The following is a 16,430-nucleotide window of genomic DNA, read 5'->3' as shown; positions in this document are numbered from 1 at the left end:
CTAAATGTAGCAATGCGGGTAAAATGTCAGATTTAATGGCCATTACTTTGCCTATGTATGTTAACCTCCTAGTTTTCCAAATAGATATTTTTTTATCAACCAGGTTCAGTTTCTGGGACCAGTTATAGAAACCATCTCCCTCGGGGTGTCCAAAAGAGATGCCAAGTATGTTCATTGGACCAGTACATACAGTTAAACCAAAAAGAATATCTTTTCTCCAACTCCACGTTCCCAAAAATTTATATTGTGTCTTTTTCTTGTTTAGTTTTGACCCAGAAGCAACAGAAAAGTGGTCCAACACACCAAGGGCCTCCCCTAGACTGTTATCATCTGCTACATACAAAACCAAGTCATCTGCATATTGCGACAATTTCAAAACCTCCCCCCCAGGCAGAGAAACACCCTTAATATTAGAATTCTTTCTAATTGAACATGCTAGCGGTTCTGCATATAAAACGTACAATAAGGCAGATAAAGGGCAACCCTGGCGAAGGCCTCTGGTCTGCTGGATTTCCTTACTAATATTACCATTCACCTTTACTCTACTGTTAATATTGTTATACAGAATCTTTATCCAAGTCATGAAATGAACTCCAAACCCAAAACGAGACAAGACTCTCATCAAATAGGAATGATTCACTCTGTCGAATGCTTTTTGTTGGTCTAAACTGACACATATAGCTGACAGGTTTCTGTCTTCTATATATGTTAGTAAGTCTCTATGTAATTGAATATTCCATGAAATCCTCCTTCCCGCCACTCCACTTGTTTGATCAATGCCTACAATAAAGGGCATTACAGCAGCCAGACGGTTTGTTATGGCTTTACTCAGAATTTTATAGTCTACACACAGCATTGTCAATGGCCGGTAATTAGCCAAGAGCATTGGGTCATCTTTTTTATAGAGTAGAGATACTACTCCCTCTCGCATACTCTTACTCATTTTCTCACAATCTAAAATTTCATTGAACACCTCCAACAAATGACGTCCGATTAGGGACCAAAAGGTAATGTAGAATTCTTTTGTAAGCCCATCCCCACCTGGAACTTTTTTGTCTTTCATTGACTTTAAAGGGGACCTATTATGCTCCTTTTTGCACCAACTAAAATAGTTCCTGGGTGTCTTAAAGACATGTCTGTGACGTGCTTCGGTCAAAATACCCCAAAGATCAAACATCACAGCATTCTCAAAAACAGGGCTCTGCAAAACGGTCTGTTTCAGTGGCCCCTCCCTTTAAATGCAAATGAACCACTCCCTCAGCATTGCGTTACCATGACGATGTCTACTACTAGTACCTATACTGATTTGGCCAAAATGTAGTATGCAAACAAAAGCTAAATCTGCAGTAGGCAAATTGCCAGATCTCCAGTATGCATCTGACCAGTCTACATTGTGTAATGAAATGTGCCCATGACCTAGTCTCACCCTAACCAAAGATGGTAAAGAGTAGTCTTTGCCATGTAGGCTACTGTAACCATGTAACATGTAATATAAAAATGCAAAAATAATTATATAAAATAAATTAAAAATATATGCAGAATGGTCAGTTCATTGTAAAACAGTTATTTATTGATGTAAATGTGGTGATTTGTGCACATAGACTACAGAGCTCCGCAGCACTGCTCCTCTCCTCCTCCTTCTCACAGCTTCACTTTTCATTCAAACTGATTCAACTTCCACAAGATTTCATCAATGAGACCAACATTCTGCTAAATAGACTAACCACACGGCGGTAAACGTCTAAAAAACCTGCGGGTATGTTTATTAGCGATGGTTTTCTCTACCGCGATGAGCACCGACGTCTGCCCGGCCAAGGAGGCCTGCAGACGGGCTCTGCCTGTGTGAGGAGCCGCTGCAGCTCCAGAGCTCCGGTGCTGCGGCGGTCCAGCGTTACGTCGGTCCGGCGAACAACGTCGCCCCGGCGGTACGTCGCTCCTCACACAGGTACAGCTTCACTTACATGAAACGTCCTACATAAAACTCAGTAAAGTGGCGCGACAGCGCTAAAACAGGCAGGGAGGAAGCAGGAAGTGCTCTCCTCCGCTCTCCGCTGTGACACCACCAGGCACAACAGAGCAGCATGGGAGGAGGCGGGGCCGGCTGGAGCAGAGACCTCAGCATGACCATGTAGGGGAGTCCGGCACGCATCGACGTAGACGCGAGCTCATGTCAAAAAAAACTCAGCGCAACCGAGTGTAACAGGTGTGCAGAGAAATCCCAATTATCTAGCAGGGTTTACCTCCAAATGCATTAACCTCAGGATATGACACTTCCACGGCCTCTAGAACCATTATCCAACATTTTAAACACATATAAAAGTCTGAAAAGCTGGAAAAGCATAATAGGTCCCCTTTAAGGCATTATACAACTCATCCAGCTTTAGTCCTTCATCTAACTTTTCTTTTAAATCAAGTGGTACCCTTTTATCTATGCAATCTAAAAACAAATTCCCTTTGTCTATGTCAATATTTTCTCTTTCAAATAATCTACTGCAATGTAATCTTGCCATCTCCAATATGTCTTTGTTGTTTTCACAAACATCTCCATTTTCTCTTTTTAACCCCTGTATTACCTGCTTTTTCCTTTGTGTCTGGGCTTTCTTGAAAAAGTAAGCGGAGCATTTCTCATCTTGTTCATACTTTTCCTTTTGCAATTTAAATATAAAATTTCGAGCTTTTTGTTCACACATCTCCTGTTGCTCACCCAGCAATACAGTTAATTTGTCTTTATCTATCTCCTTTCCAGTTGTATTGTAATGAGTATATAGTTCTTGGATTTTCTTTTGGATTTCACAAAAGGATTTGTGTCTCTGTTTAGATCTTTTTTTACAAAAAATGTGTATGTACCGTTTTATTCTATTTTTTGTATCATCCCACCAGTCTATAGCAGACGAATATAGGCTTTTTAATTCCACGCATCTATTAAAGAAAATCCGAAAGGTATCTTTGAAATCTTTTTCTAGCAAAATTTCATTATTGATTTTCCAGTACCCTTTCCCGTATTCCGACGTTTGTAGTTCTATTGACACTAAAAGTAAACTGTGGTCTGAGTAATAAACAGGAGATGTCTGGACATCAGAAACTTTCATGCCACGTGGGATGAAAATGTAGTCTATTCTACTCTTGGCCCCACTGCTATTTTCCCAAGTAAACCCAGCATCTTTCTTATTTACTGACCTGTAAGTGTCTACCAAGTTAAATTTTTGTATTAAGGATTGAAGTAAAAAAATATTACAACCTTTATCTAAGGAAATATTAAAGTCTCCTGCTATACAAACCATTCGATTTGTCATAAAACAGGTATCAAGGGATTTCAATAGCTCCCTGCGGGCCGCAGGATCTGTATGTGCATATATATTAATAATTCTCAATTGTTTGTTTCTCCAATTTAAATCTACTACGAGGGCTCTCCCATGAACAAATGAAAAGCTATTTAATATCTCTATTTCTCTGTTATTTCCACATAATAGTCCCACTCCACTTGAATGCACACCACCCACACTCCACCTAGATTCCCCTTTTACCCACTCTCTAGAGAAATTAACAATGTCTTTTTCGCTTTTTAGATGTACTTCTTGGAGTAAGCAAACATTGAAGTCAAGTGTGGCTAGATGTGAAAATACAGACCTTCTCTTTTTTTTGTTTTGTAGACCTCTAACGTTCAAGGTTATGATTTTGAAAACCATGTGACAATGTTATGAGATGATGTTACTGTCTGCATATCTTGGACTTCAAACTCTGTTGTCTTCATGGTATAGGTAGACTGGATTAGCCTGTACTACCTTTACCATCCGCCCACAAGCCTGGTCGCGTTGGTCCAAAGGAGCCCCTCCTCTGGCGGCCACGTGAAATCCAGGACATGCGGCTTGTTGTGTTCTCAGGGCCGTGGGTTGAGTTGTGAGGGGAGGGTTGAAGGGGGGGAAGGGAGAAGGGGAATAGGTGGTGGTGGCGGGGGCCTCCGTCTGAGGGCTGACCATCCTGAGCCTTTTGACTGGGGATGAGGGTGGGCGGGCCGCTGGGGGTGGGGAAAAGGACACCGCTGGGGGGGGGTGTCGAGGTGGGTTCGGTGTGCTGGGGATCGTCATCAGTGAGAACAGCACCATCAGCAACATCGCTCTCATTCAACAGTGAGCCAAAGCTGGAGTCCGGAGGCAACACCGGCAGATCTGGGTCCTGTGCCGATGCCCCTGGGCTGACGACGACTTTCCTTTTCTTTGATTTTCTCTGGTTTTTCTTGGCAACGATGCTCCATCCATCCGTCTGCTGGTCACTGTCGGTCTTCCCAGCCTCCCCCGTCTCACCTGTAGTCGGTGCGGGAGCCGAGGCCGCTGTCTCAGTGCTCACTTTGTTGCCCTGCTTCTCCGTCTCTGCCTCCACCCGTGTCTCTTGTTGCTCCTCGTTTTGATTTCGGATTTCTTCTAGCACTATTTCGATGTCTCTTAAGTCTGTGTCTTGTGTGGTCTTATCACCTCCTCTGTGAGTTGTGATATCTTTTAAAGCTGCTGCGTAGGATCTTGGCTTGGGGCAGTCTCTGGCTAGATGGTATTCAGAGTTGCACAGGTCACACCTTCTTGCTTCTTGGCAGTCTTTGATGAGGTGGCCCAACTCTCCACAGTTCCGACATCGTATCTGTGTGCAGGTCTCTGCCATGTGTCCATATATATGGCATTTTCGGCAGAATTTGGGCTGCCCTGCATAAAACAGGTAGCCGCGGTTCCCTCCAATGGTGAAAACAGCTGGGGGGTGGGAAAACCCATCGTGTCCGTTGGCTTCCTCTTTCAAACGGACACGGAACTGTCTTTTCCCAGTCCAGATACCCAAAGCATCTTTTATTTCTTTAACGCCAGGTAGGACTATTGCATATCTCCCAAGGAAAAATCGTATAGTCTCTTCACTCACCCATGGGTTGTACATGTGGACGGTCACAACACGAAAATTGTTCCGGAACAAGGATGTGACTTGAAATGGTTTCAGTGCTGGACTGGCTTGCTGAGAAACCAGGTCACGTATCTCTTCCATTTGTACATTTGAGTTAAGCGTGACATCGTAGTATCCACTTGTCAGGTTCTGTTGTAGACAGAAGATGTCCTCTGGTCTTAAATTCAGAGCGTTGAAGAGCACGTTCTTCCCAAACGAGACTCTGTCAGGTATTTCTTCCTCTTTTATCTGGAATCTCAGCGTGTTCTTCAGGTTCAGTCCAGCTGATTTCTCTGCCGACTGCAGTGTTGCTGATGCCGCCATTACCACTCAGGAGGAATGTTGGAAAGTCTTCCGTCTGCTTTTAGCCAGCCGGCTGCAAGGCAGAGAGCTTATTGCCGTCCCATACACCGCACGACTGACAATAAGGCACAAACTGATAAGAACAGATACTACACTTGATCTTAGCCAAAAGGCCGAGAAGCGATGGGACCCAAGCGTCTGATTTCCGAGCACAGCTCTGGGGCCGGACCCCACTCGACGCGGTTCCCTGTCGGTGACACAAAAGCCAGACTGGCTGCATTATAGCCCCTCCGCCCAACTTCTCCACTGCGCAGCCCTCGCTGCCGATTGACTTTTCACAAACTCAAAGGGCTCGGCCGTACGGCAGAGCCTCCCAAAAATAGCTTGAACTCGTTGGTGTTCCTCTCCACGGAAGTCTTTAGTAAAAGGCGAAAGACTTGTGCGTTATGAAGAGAAGCCAGAGTCGGTAGAGCTCGTCTCCTCCCAGGCAGCCCAGGACCCTATCTGTCCCAGTCTCCACCCTCGCGGTTGGCTTCTGGTTGCCTGCCGAGTGCCGAATCCCAGCTGCCGCCCCCGATCCCCCAGCCCTCCCCATGCTCTCACAGGCTCTGACCAACGGGGTCTCGGAGATAAGAGCCTGGGCAGGCTGGGAAAAGTCTGACGTTTGGCAGGCAGGCAGGCGGGCTGGGGAGGACGCACTTTGCTTGGACTGGTTTGTGCAAAAGCACCAGCGGCACCTGGTGAAAGCTGCCAGGCCACTTGAGGCCCTTCCTTTGAGCCACGTGCAAAGTGCCATCTGAAAGTCTGTGTTTGGCCATGGCTTGGTTTTCAACAAGGCGAGAGAAGGGTGCACCGTTCCCGGCGACACTGCAATGCCGGGTCGATGCGTGGAGTGAACGGAGCAAGCCCCTTTTTCAGCTCCCGGTGGCAAAAATCCGTTTAATATGTTGTCCTCGGGTAGAGGACATATCAGATATTAAACTGATAAGAACAGATACTACACTTGATCTTAGCCAAAAGGCCGAGAAGCGATGGGACCCAAGCGTCTGATTTCCGAGCACAGCTCTGGGGCCGGACCCCACTCGACGCGGTTCCCTGTCGGTGACACAAAAGCCAGACTGGCTGCATTATAGCCCCCCGCCCAACTTCTCCACTGCGCAGCCCTCGCTGCCGATTGACTTTTCACAAACTCAAAGGGCTCGGCCGTACGGCAGAGCCTCCCAAAAATAGCTTGAACTCGTTGGTGTTCCTCTCCACGGAAGTCTTTAGTAAAAGGCGAAAGACTTGTGCGTTATGAAGAGAAGCCAGAGTCGGTAGAGCCCGTCTCCTCCCAGGCAGCCCAGGACCCTATCTGTCCCAGTCTCCACCCTCGCGGTTGGCTTCTGGTTGCCTGCCGAGTGCCGAATCCCAGCTGCCGCCCCCGATCCCCCAGCCCTCCCCATGCTCTCACAGGCTCTGACCAACGGGGTCTCGGAGATAAGAGCCTGGGCAGGCTGGGAAAAGTCTGACGTTTGGCAGGCAGGCAGGCGGGCTGGGGAGGACGCACTTTGCTTGGACTGGTTTGTGCAAAAGCACCAGCGGCACCTGGTGAAAGCTGCCAGGCCACTTGAGGCCCTTCCTTTGAGCCACGTGCAAAGTGCCATCTGAAAGTCTGTGTTTGGCCATGGCTTGGTTTTCAACAAGGCGAGAGAAGGGTGCACCGTTCCCGGCGACACTGCAATGCCGGGTCGATGCGTGGAGTGAACGGAGCAAGCCCCTTTTTCAGCTCCCGGTGGCAAAAATCCGTTTAATATGTTGTCCTCGGGTAGAGGACATATCAGATATTAAACTGATAAGAACAGATACTACACTTGATCTTAGCCAAAAGGCCGAGAAGCGATGGGACCCAAGCGTCTGATTTCCGAGCACAGCTCTGGGGCCGGACCCCACTCGACGCGGTTCCCTGTCGGTGACACAAAAGCCAGACTGGCTGCATTATAGCCCCTCCGCCCAACTTCTCCACTGCGCAGCCCTCGCTGCCGATTGACTTTTCACAAACTCAAAGGGCTCGGCCGTACGGCAGAGCCTCCCAAAAATAGCTTGAACTCGTTGGTGTTCCTCTCCACGGAAGTCTTTAGTAAAAGGCGAAAGACTTGTGCGTTATGAAGAGAAGCCAGAGTCGGTAGAGCCCGTCTCCTCCCAGGCAGCCCAGGACCCTATCTGTCCCAGTCTCCACCCTCGCGGTTGGCTTCTGGTTGCCTGCCGAGTGCCGAATCCCAGCTGCCGCCCCCGATCCCCCAGCCCTCCCCATGCTCTCACAGGCTCTGACCAACGGGGTCTCGGAGATAAGAGCCTGGGCAGGCTGGGAAAAGTCTGACGTTTGGCAGGCAGGCAGGCGGGCTGGGGAGGACGCACTTTGCTTGGACTGGTTTGTGCAAAAGCACCAGCGGCACCTGGTGAAAGCTGCCAGGCCACTTGAGGCCCTTCCTTTGAGCCACGTGCAAAGTGCCATCTGAAAGTCTGTGTTTGGCCATGGCTTGGTTTTCAACAAGGCGAGAGAAGGGTGCACCGTTCCCGGCGACACTGCAATGCCGGGTCGATGCGTGGAGTGAACGGAGCAAGCCCCTTTTTCAGCTCCCGGTGGCAAAAATCCGTTTAATATGTTGTCCTCGGGTAGAGGACATATCAGATATTAAACTGATAAGAACAGATACTACACTTGATCTTAGCCAAAAGGCCGAGAAGCGATGGGACCCAAGCGTCTGATTTCCGAGCACAGCTCTGGGGCCGGACCCCACTCGACGCGGTTCCCTGTCGGTGACACAAAAGCCAGACTGGCTGCATTATAGCCCCTCCGCCCAACTTCTCCACTGCGCAGCCCTCGCTGCCGATTGACTTTTCACAAACTCAAAGGGCTCGGCCGTACGGCAGAGCCTCCCAAAAATAGCTTGAACTCGTTGGTGTTCCTCTCCACGGAAGTCTTTAGTAAAAGGCGAAAGACTTGTGCGTTATGAAGAGAAGCCAGAGTCGGTAGAGCCCGTCTCCTCCCAGGCAGCCCAGGACCCTATCTGTCCCAGTCTCCACCCTCGCGGTTGGCTTCTGGTTGCCTGCCGAGTGCCGAATCCCGAATCCCAGCTGCCGCCCCCGATCCCCCAGCCCTCCCCATGCTCTCACAGGCTCTGACCAACGGGGTCTCGGAGATAAGAGCCTGGGCAGGCTGGGAAAAGTCTGACGTTTGGCAGGCAGGCAGGCGGGCTGGGGAGGACGCACTTTGCTTGGACTGGTTTGTGCAAAAGCACCAGCGGCACCTGGTGAAAGCTGCCAGGCCACTTGAGGCCCTTCCTTTGAGCCACGTGCAAAGTGCCATCTGAAAGTCTGTGTTTGGCCATGGCTTGGTTTTCAACAAGGCGAGAGAAGGGTGCACCGTTCCCGGCGACACTGCAATGCCGGGTCGATGCGTGGAGTGAACGGAGCAAGCCCCTTTTTTCAGCTCCCGGTGGCAAAAATCCGTTTAATATGTTGTCCTCGGGTAGAGGACATATCAGATATTAAACTGATAAGAACAGATACTACACTTGATCTTAGCCAAAAGGCCGAGAAGCGATGGGACCCAAGCGTCTGATTTCCGAGCACAGCTCTGGGGCCGGACCCCACTCGACGCGGTTCCCTGTCGGTGACACAAAAGCCAGACTGGCTGCATTATAGCCCCTCCGCCCAACTTCTCCACTGCGCAGCCCTCGCTGCCGATTGACTTTTCACAAACTCAAAGGGCTCGGCCGTACGGCAGAGCCTCCCAAAAATAGCTTGAACTCGTTGGTGTTCCTCTCCACGGAAGTCTTTAGTAAAAGGCGAAAGACTTGTGCGTTATGAAGAGAAGCCAGAGTCGGTAGAGCCCGTCTCCGACCAGGCAGCCCAGGACCCTATCTGTCCCAGTCTCCACCCTCGCGGTTGGCTTCTGGTTGCCTGCCGAGTGCCGAATCCCAGCTGCCGCCCCCGATCCCCCAGCCCTCCCCATGCTCTCACAGGCTCTGACCAACGGGGTCTCGGAGATAAGAGCCTGGGCAGGCTGGGAAAAGTCTGACGTTTGGCAGGCAGGCAGGCGGGCTGGGGAGGACGCACTTTGCTTGGACTGGTTTGTGCAAAAGCACCAGCGGCACCTGGTGAAAGCTGCCAGGCCACTTGAGGCCCTTCCTTTGAGCCACGTGCAAAGTGCCATCTGAAAGTCTGTGTTTGGCCATGGCTTGGTTTTCAACAAGGCGAGAGAAGGGTGCACCGTTCCCGGCGACACTGCAATGCCGGGTCGATGCGTGGAGTGAACGGAGCAAGCTCCTTTTTCAGCTCCCGGTGGCAAAAATCCGTTTAATATGTTGTCCTCGGGTAGAGGACATATCAGATATTAAACTGATAAGAACAGATACTACACTTGATCTTAGCCAAAAGGCCGAGAAGCGATGGGACCCAAGTGTCTGATTTCCGAGCACAGCTCTGGGGCCGGACCCCACTCGACGCGGTTCCCTGTCGGTGACACAAAAGCCAGACTGGCTGCATTATAGCCCCTCCGCCCAACTTCTCCACTGCGCAGCCCTTGCTGCCGATTGACTTTTCACAAACTCAAAGGACTCGGCCGTACGGCAGAGCCTCCCAAAAATAGCTTGAACTCGTTGGTGTTCCTCTCCACGGAAGTCTTTAGTAAAAGGCGAAAGACTTGTGCGTTATGAAGGGAAGCCAGAGTCGGTAGAGCCCGTCTCCTCCCAGGCAGCCCAGGACCCTATCTGTCCCAGTCTCCACCCTCGCGGTTGGCTTCTGGTTGCCTGCCGAGTGCCGAATCCCAGCTGCCGCCCCCGATCCCCCAGCCCTCCCCATGCTCTCACAGGCTCTGACCAACGGGGTCTCGGAGATAAGAGCCTGGGCAGGCTGGGAAAAGTCTGACGTTTGGCAGGCAGGCAGGCGGGCTGGGGAGGACGCACTTTGCTTGGACTGGTTTGTGCAAAAGCACCAGCGGCACCTGGTGAAAGCTGCCAGGCCACTTGAGGCCCTTCCTTTGAGCCACGTGCAAAGTGCCATCTGAAAGTCTGTGTTTGGCCATGGCTTGGTTTTCAACAAGGCGAGAGAAGGGTGCACCGTTCCCGGCGACACTGCAATGCCGGGTCGATGCGTGGAGTGAACGGAGCAAGCCCCTTTTTCAGCTCCCGGTGGCAAAAATCCGTTTAATATGTTGTCCTCGGGTAGAGGACATATCAGATATTAAACTGATAAGAACAGATTTTTTTTTTTTTTTTTTTTTTTTAATTAATATATTTATTTATACATATTCACAGTGAATGCCATTTCCTTAATGTAAATTGTATGGACACAAAGAATAATCCAATACAGAAACCAAAAACACACCACACAATATAAAAAATAAAGAGTAGGAGAAAGTAGGTAAAAATTTAAATATACACTAATAATCAAAATATAGTATTGAAAAAACATGCAACATGCAGGGATTAAGGTGTAGTTGTGCCAAAAGGGTCGACCAATTCTTACATGCAAATTATAGGATATTGTCTGACAATACTAAAGACACATTACAAGAGCAACAAAAGGGAACAACAAAACAAAAACAAAAAACAAATAACAAATAAAACAAAGGGTAAAAAAACAAAACAAAACATACAAATTAGTCGAAACTGCTCATTACACTGTTCGTATTCACACCCATTCATATCCTTTTGGAATAGGAATATTCCGTTACCTTTTTTATAGATCAGGGAAAATTATTTTCCATTTTGTTTTGATGGACGTTTCCCCCCATTTCAACACTTCTAAATGGTACATTTTTTCAATTTCTTGTTTAATCCAATACACCAGTAAGGTTTCCGACCGTATACACGTTTCTTTAATGAAATTACATCTAGCTTCCCAAAGTTTGAGTTTGGCTACAGTGATTAGTGACACAATTGGCAATCGTTGTTTTTTTTTAACATCTTTCAGTTGGAAAGAGACAATGTCACTATAGTCAACATTTTTCAGGCAGGGGAAATTTTCTTTCAGTTTTTTCCACATTGTCTGTGCAAATTGACATTCCCATAACACATGTGTAATTGTTTCTCCAGTGTTACATTGATCTCTGGGACATGTTTTACTATTTGTGAGTTTATGATTGTACAGAGTTTCACGGACCGGCAGCCGTTTATGTAAAACTAACCAGTTGAAATCTTTCAGTCTATTTTCTAGTTCTTTTGGTTGTGATCTGGTCCATATTATTGCCGGTATACTCATTTTTTCAGGCGGTGCATGCTTAGAGATCAGTTTACGGTATAACAATTTGTGGTTTTCTCTTAGGTTAACATCAAAGCATTCAGGGTTCTTTTTGGTCAATTTGACAATATTTCCAAAATGTGGGGGAGAAGAGTCCGTTTTTGGCAATTTATTATTCCATTTGACCAAAGGACGTAGTGGAAAACTCAACCAAAATTTTAGCAGACATTGGCATTTATGTGTGAACTCGTCTGATAATAGTTTAGCTAAAGAAGAAAAAAACAAAACATCTAATTTCAATGGGATGCATGGTAAGTCTCTTCCTCCTTCCTCTAGGGGCTGGCACATTCTCCCTCTCTTTATATATTCATACCCATTCCAGAAAAATTGGAATATCGTTGATGTTAACGTTTTTCTTAAGCTTGATGGTATACTGAAGGTGTAGGCAAGGTGTAATAAGCTAGGTAAGATATCTGCCTTTATCACCAACACTTTTCCAGTAAAAGTCAACCTTCTTTTTTTCCATAGGCTTAGTTTTTTTTTTACTTTTTCAATTTTTGTTTTCCAGTTTGTAAGACTGTCTTCTTCAATTTTGTTGAAGTTGATTCCCAGTATTTTAATTGGGCCTGTACATACTGACATCCCATTTAGGTTTTCGGTTCTGTCTTTCCATTTACCCAAGTATTTTATCTGTGATTTAGCTTTATTTACCTTTGAACCTGAGATCTCTGAGTATTCATCCATTACAGTAATAGCTTCAGCGAGGCTTCGGTCATCGTTACAGAACAATACCAAATCATCACAGTATTGGGAGAGTTTTACTGTCTCTCCCCCCGGTAATTTAATCCCTTTGATTCTCTTATTGTTTCTAATTGCACATGCCAGTGGTTCAACATATAAAATGTACAACAGGACCGATAAGGCACATCCTTGTCTAAGGCCTTTGTGTTGGTTGATCCAGGGGCTTAGATTTCCATTTATATTTACTTTGCTTCCAACATCGTTATACAGAGTCTTTATTATATTGATGAATTTCTCACTGAAGCCCATGATCTCAAGGTTGTTGTACATGCATTGGTAGTTCACCCTATCAAAGGCTTTTTGTTGGTCAATGGTCGCTGTTATAGCAGACTGATTTCTATCTTGCAGGTAGGCCATTATGTCCCTATACAGACTAGTGTTCCAGGAGATTCTCCTGCCTCTCACTCCACAGGTCTGGTCATTTCCAACTAGATGGGGCATTACATTTGTCAATCTATTTGTTATGACTTTACTTATTATTTTATAATCTATGCAGAGCATTGTAATTGGTCTATAATTTGACAGGTCTTTTGGGTCTCCTTTTTTGTGCACCAAGGATATGATTCCCTCCCTCATTGATTGGCACATTTTCCTTATAGTTAGAATCTCTTTTATCACTTCTAAAAGATGGGTTCCTATCACATCCCAGAAATTGATATAGAATTCTTTTGACAGACCGTCCACTCCAGGTGATTTGTTATCTTTCATTCCCTTTAAGGCTCCATATAGTTCTGAAAGTTCTACTTCTTTTTCTAGATCTTCAATCATCTCTGTTGGAACCTTTTTATTTGCGTGTTGGAGCAGGAAGTTCTTTGATTTTTCATCGTTTATATTTTCCTTTTTAAATTGGTTTGAAAAGTGTAGTACTACTGTGTCAATCATTTCTTTTTTAGTGTTTACTGTTTGACCTTTTTCATCTGTTAGTTCAGTTATTGTTTTCTTCTTCCCCTGCTCCTTTACGTGTTTAAAGAAGTACGATGTACATTTTTCGTCTTCCTCCCACACCATCTGCTGACTTCTGAATGCAAAGGTTCTGGATTTTTCTTCGAAGTACTCTCGTTGTTTTGTTAATAGTAGTTTTAATGCTGGATCGTCTGTCTTGCTCTTTTTCTCATTTGCACTACTATACAGCTTTTCTATTTCTTTTTGTAATAGATTAAAATCCTTATGTTTTTCATTATTTCTTTTCTTACAAAAGTCTTGTGTGAAGGTTTTAATTTTGTTTTTAGTATTGTCCCACCATTCTGTTTTTCTTGGGTAGAAACATTGCAGTTCAGTACAATCTTTGAAGAAATCCCTGAAGTCTTTATTGAAAATGTTGCATCTTAATAGTGTATTATTGAACTTCCAGTATGATTTACCATATTGTTGGGAGTTTATATGGCAGGAGACTACTAACATAGCATGGTCAGAGTAGAAGACTGGTTTGACACATGCTGTTTTAACTTTTAGACAGTTCGGTATGAAGACGTAGTCTAGTCTGCTTTTGGCACCTCTACTATTTCCCCAGGTGTGTCCTGGCTCAATCTTGTTGACTTTTCTATATGCGTCAAGCAGACTGTATTCCTTAATTAAGTTTTTGACCTGTAAACTATCTTTACTTTTGTCCAGGTCGACATTCATGTCACCTGCCCAGATTATTGTTCTGTTTGTCATAAATGCTGTATCTATTTCTTTATACATTTCTTTTCTGGCCTTTGGTTCTGTGTTGGCATACGTATTTATGAGTCTGACATGTACTTCTTTCCAATCTATGTCTACCACCAGAACCCTTCCCTGGACCAGAGAGAAACTACTCACAATTCTAAGGTCTCTATTTCCACATAAGATACCCACTCCTGAGGTGTAAAGTCCACCTACACTCCATCTTGAGTCTCCTTTCAGCCACTCACTTGAAAAACAAAGGACATCTTTATGGTTTCGTAAATGTACCTCTTGTATAAAGCAGACTGTGAAGTTCAGGGAGGCTAGATAGGTGAAGACTGCTGTTCTTTTAACTTTGTTTTGGAGCCCCCTGGCATTTGTTGTTATGATGTCTATTTTGGTTAGTATAGGCTTTGAAAATAGTTTTTTGACATGCGGGAGGCAACTATAGGCAGTCTATATATTTTTATTTATTTGTTCCTATGTACAGTGGACTATAAGGAGCTATCATTTAGCATAGGTAATGCAGGAAACAAAGTCTTAAAGTCCACCTTTGTTTTTGCCGCATTTTCAGTTTTTACCTGTAGATCAATGAGTGGCGTATTCAAGGAGCTCAAGGTTTCCTCGTCGGATGAGGTGTTGGACTTCGCCGTGTTCTCCTCGAAGACGTCTTTCGTCGCGGGATCTCTGGTGTGGTCGGCTGCCGTTGCAGTCGAGGTCTCTTCGGTGTTCCGAGTGTCGGTTGTGGTGTCTCTTTTCCCAGTCTCTCTTGTAGTCTCTCCTCTCGGTTGTTTCCTCTGGCCCCTCTGGTCTTGTGGTTTTTCTTGTGGGTCGTGTTCTGGGGTTGTTTTTGAGCTGATCTTACGTTTCTGTCTCTGTCGTCTTTTGTCTCTCTGCACCGTCCAGTCTTCTCCGTCGTCGCTGCTCTGTGGAAAGTCTGTTGTCGTCTCTCCTGGTTTCCCGGTCTTCTCCCTCCTCTTCACCCCGTCTGTGTGTATCTCTGTAGGGCCTTCCATCGTTGTTTCTCTCTCTGCCACGATCTCGCGTATTACTTCTTCGATTTCTCGAAGGGCATGGCCTTCTCCTTGGGGAGGCCTATTTCCTTTGGTAGCCCCAGCGTAAGAAGGCTTAGGGCAGTCTTTAGCCAAGTGCAAAGATGAGTTGCACAGGCTGCACCGTCTTGCTTCTCGGCAATCTTTCATTGTATGGCCAAGGGTGTGACAGTTTCTACAGCGGACTTGCGTGCATGTCTCAGCTACATGACCATATGTGCTGCATTTCAAACTGATAAGAACAGATACTACACTTGATCTTAGCCAAAAGGCCGAGAAGCGATGGGACCCAAGCGTCTGATTTCCGAGCACAGCTCTGGGGCCGGACCCCACTCGACGCGGTTCCCTGTCGGTGACACAAAAGCCAGACTGGCTGCATTATAGCCCCTCCGCCCAACTTCTCCACTGCGCAGCCCTCGCTGCCGATTGACTTTTCACAAACTCAAAGGGCTCGGCCGTACGGCAGAGCCTCCCAAAAATAGCTTGAACTCGTTGGTGTTCCTCTCCACGGAAGTCTTTAGTAAAAGGCGAAAGACTTGTGCGTTATGAAGAGAAGCCAGAGTCGGTAGAGCCCGTCTCCTCCCAGGCAGCCCAGGACCCTATCTGTCCCAGTCTCCACCCTCGCGGTTGGCTTCTGGTTGCCTGCCGAGTGCCGAATCCCAGCTGCCGCCCCCGATCCCCCAGCCCTCCCCATGCTCTCACAGGCTCTGACCAACGGGGTCTCGGAGATAAGAGCCTGGGCAGGCTGGGAAAAGTCTGACGTTTGGCAGGCAGGCAGGCGGGCTGGGGAGGACGCACTTTGCTTGGACTGGTTTGTGCAAAAGCACCAGCGGCACCTGGTGAAAGCTGCCAGGCCACTTGAGGCCCTTCCTTTGAGCCACGTGCAAAGTGCCATCTGAAAGTCTGTGTTTGGCCATGGCTTGGTTTTCAACAAGGCGAGAGAAGGGTGCACCGTTCCCGGCGACACTGCAATGCCGGGTCGATGCGTGGAGTGAACGGGGCTGCATTATAGCCCCTCCGCCCAACTTCTCCACTGCGCAGCCCTCGCTGCCGATTGACTTTTCACAAACTCAAAGGGCTCGGCCGTACGGCAGAGCCTCCCAAAAATAGCTTGAACTCGTTGGTGTTCCTCTCCACGGAAGTCTTTAGTAAAAGGCGAAAGACTTGTGCGTTATGAAGAGAAGCCAGAGTCGGTAGAGCCCGTCTCCTCCCAGGCAGCCCAGGACCCTATCTGGGCTGCCTGGCTTCTGGTTGCCTGCCGAGTGCCGAATCCCGAATCCCAGCTGCCGCCCCCGATCCCCCAGCCCTCCCCATGCTCTCACAGGCTCTGACCAACGGGGTCTCGGAGATAAGAGCCTGGGCAGGCTGGGAAAAGTCTGACGTTTGGCAGGCAGGCAGGCGGGCTGGGGAGGACGCACTTTGCTTGGACTGGTTTGTGCAAAAGCACCAGCGGCACCTGGTGAAAGCTGCCAGGCCACTTGAGGCCCTTCC

General features: G+C 47.3%; 14 non-coding genes and 2 pseudogenes across 14 annotated transcripts; all 16 read right to left on the bottom strand.

Moving 5' to 3' along the window:
- Positions 1 to 5,303: 5,303 nt before the first annotated feature.
- Positions 5,304 to 5,405, bottom strand: LOC146964367 (U2 spliceosomal RNA; annotated as a pseudogene).
- Positions 5,406 to 5,569: 164 nt separating this feature from the next.
- LOC146964366 (U5 spliceosomal RNA) lies at positions 5,570 to 5,686 on the bottom strand. The gene has a single exon (XR_015034805.1). It is a non-coding gene; the product is annotated as a U5 spliceosomal RNA (small nuclear RNA).
- A 376-nt stretch (positions 5,687 to 6,062) lies between these two features.
- LOC146964365 (U2 spliceosomal RNA) lies at positions 6,063 to 6,253 on the bottom strand. The gene has a single exon (XR_015034896.1). It is a non-coding gene; the product is annotated as a U2 spliceosomal RNA (small nuclear RNA).
- A 163-nt stretch (positions 6,254 to 6,416) lies between these two features.
- On the bottom strand, positions 6,417 to 6,533 carry LOC146964364 (U5 spliceosomal RNA). Its single transcript, XR_015034804.1, has one exon. It is a non-coding gene; the product is annotated as a U5 spliceosomal RNA (small nuclear RNA).
- Positions 6,534 to 6,909: 376 nt separating this feature from the next.
- LOC146964363 (U2 spliceosomal RNA) lies at positions 6,910 to 7,100 on the bottom strand. The gene has a single exon (XR_015034895.1). It is a non-coding gene; the product is annotated as a U2 spliceosomal RNA (small nuclear RNA).
- A 164-nt stretch (positions 7,101 to 7,264) lies between these two features.
- LOC146964362 (U5 spliceosomal RNA) lies at positions 7,265 to 7,381 on the bottom strand. Its single transcript, XR_015034803.1, has one exon. It is a non-coding gene; the product is annotated as a U5 spliceosomal RNA (small nuclear RNA).
- Positions 7,382 to 7,757: 376 nt separating this feature from the next.
- LOC146964361 (U2 spliceosomal RNA) lies at positions 7,758 to 7,948 on the bottom strand. Its single transcript, XR_015034894.1, has one exon. It is a non-coding gene; the product is annotated as a U2 spliceosomal RNA (small nuclear RNA).
- Positions 7,949 to 8,112: 164 nt separating this feature from the next.
- LOC146964360 (U5 spliceosomal RNA) lies at positions 8,113 to 8,229 on the bottom strand. The gene has a single exon (XR_015034801.1). It is a non-coding gene; the product is annotated as a U5 spliceosomal RNA (small nuclear RNA).
- A 383-nt stretch (positions 8,230 to 8,612) lies between these two features.
- On the bottom strand, positions 8,613 to 8,804 carry LOC146964359 (U2 spliceosomal RNA). Its single transcript, XR_015034860.1, has one exon. It is a non-coding gene; the product is annotated as a U2 spliceosomal RNA (small nuclear RNA).
- A 164-nt stretch (positions 8,805 to 8,968) lies between these two features.
- Positions 8,969 to 9,085, bottom strand: LOC146964358 (U5 spliceosomal RNA). The gene has a single exon (XR_015034800.1). It is a non-coding gene; the product is annotated as a U5 spliceosomal RNA (small nuclear RNA).
- Positions 9,086 to 9,461: 376 nt separating this feature from the next.
- Positions 9,462 to 9,652, bottom strand: LOC146964357 (U2 spliceosomal RNA). The gene has a single exon (XR_015034859.1). It is a non-coding gene; the product is annotated as a U2 spliceosomal RNA (small nuclear RNA).
- A 164-nt stretch (positions 9,653 to 9,816) lies between these two features.
- On the bottom strand, positions 9,817 to 9,933 carry LOC146964356 (U5 spliceosomal RNA). Its single transcript, XR_015034855.1, has one exon. It is a non-coding gene; the product is annotated as a U5 spliceosomal RNA (small nuclear RNA).
- A 376-nt stretch (positions 9,934 to 10,309) lies between these two features.
- On the bottom strand, positions 10,310 to 10,497 carry LOC146964355 (U2 spliceosomal RNA). Its single transcript, XR_015034963.1, has one exon. It is a non-coding gene; the product is annotated as a U2 spliceosomal RNA (small nuclear RNA).
- A 4,600-nt stretch (positions 10,498 to 15,097) lies between these two features.
- LOC146964354 (U2 spliceosomal RNA) lies at positions 15,098 to 15,223 on the bottom strand (annotated as a pseudogene).
- A 164-nt stretch (positions 15,224 to 15,387) lies between these two features.
- On the bottom strand, positions 15,388 to 15,504 carry LOC146964353 (U5 spliceosomal RNA). The gene has a single exon (XR_015034799.1). It is a non-coding gene; the product is annotated as a U5 spliceosomal RNA (small nuclear RNA).
- Positions 15,505 to 16,015: 511 nt separating this feature from the next.
- Positions 16,016 to 16,132, bottom strand: LOC146964352 (U5 spliceosomal RNA). The gene has a single exon (XR_015034798.1). It is a non-coding gene; the product is annotated as a U5 spliceosomal RNA (small nuclear RNA).
- Positions 16,133 to 16,430: the final 298 nt, after the last annotated feature.

Source organism: Trachurus japonicus, chromosome 22 (genome assembly GCF_045865225.1).
Source record: "Trachurus japonicus isolate A0001 chromosome 22, Traja_1.0".
In the NCBI taxonomy this organism is placed as follows: domain Eukaryota; kingdom Metazoa; phylum Chordata; class Actinopteri; order Carangiformes; family Carangidae; genus Trachurus; species Trachurus japonicus.
Note: the sequence above shows the minus strand (reverse complement) of the source record. Positions and strands in the feature narration are given on the sequence as shown.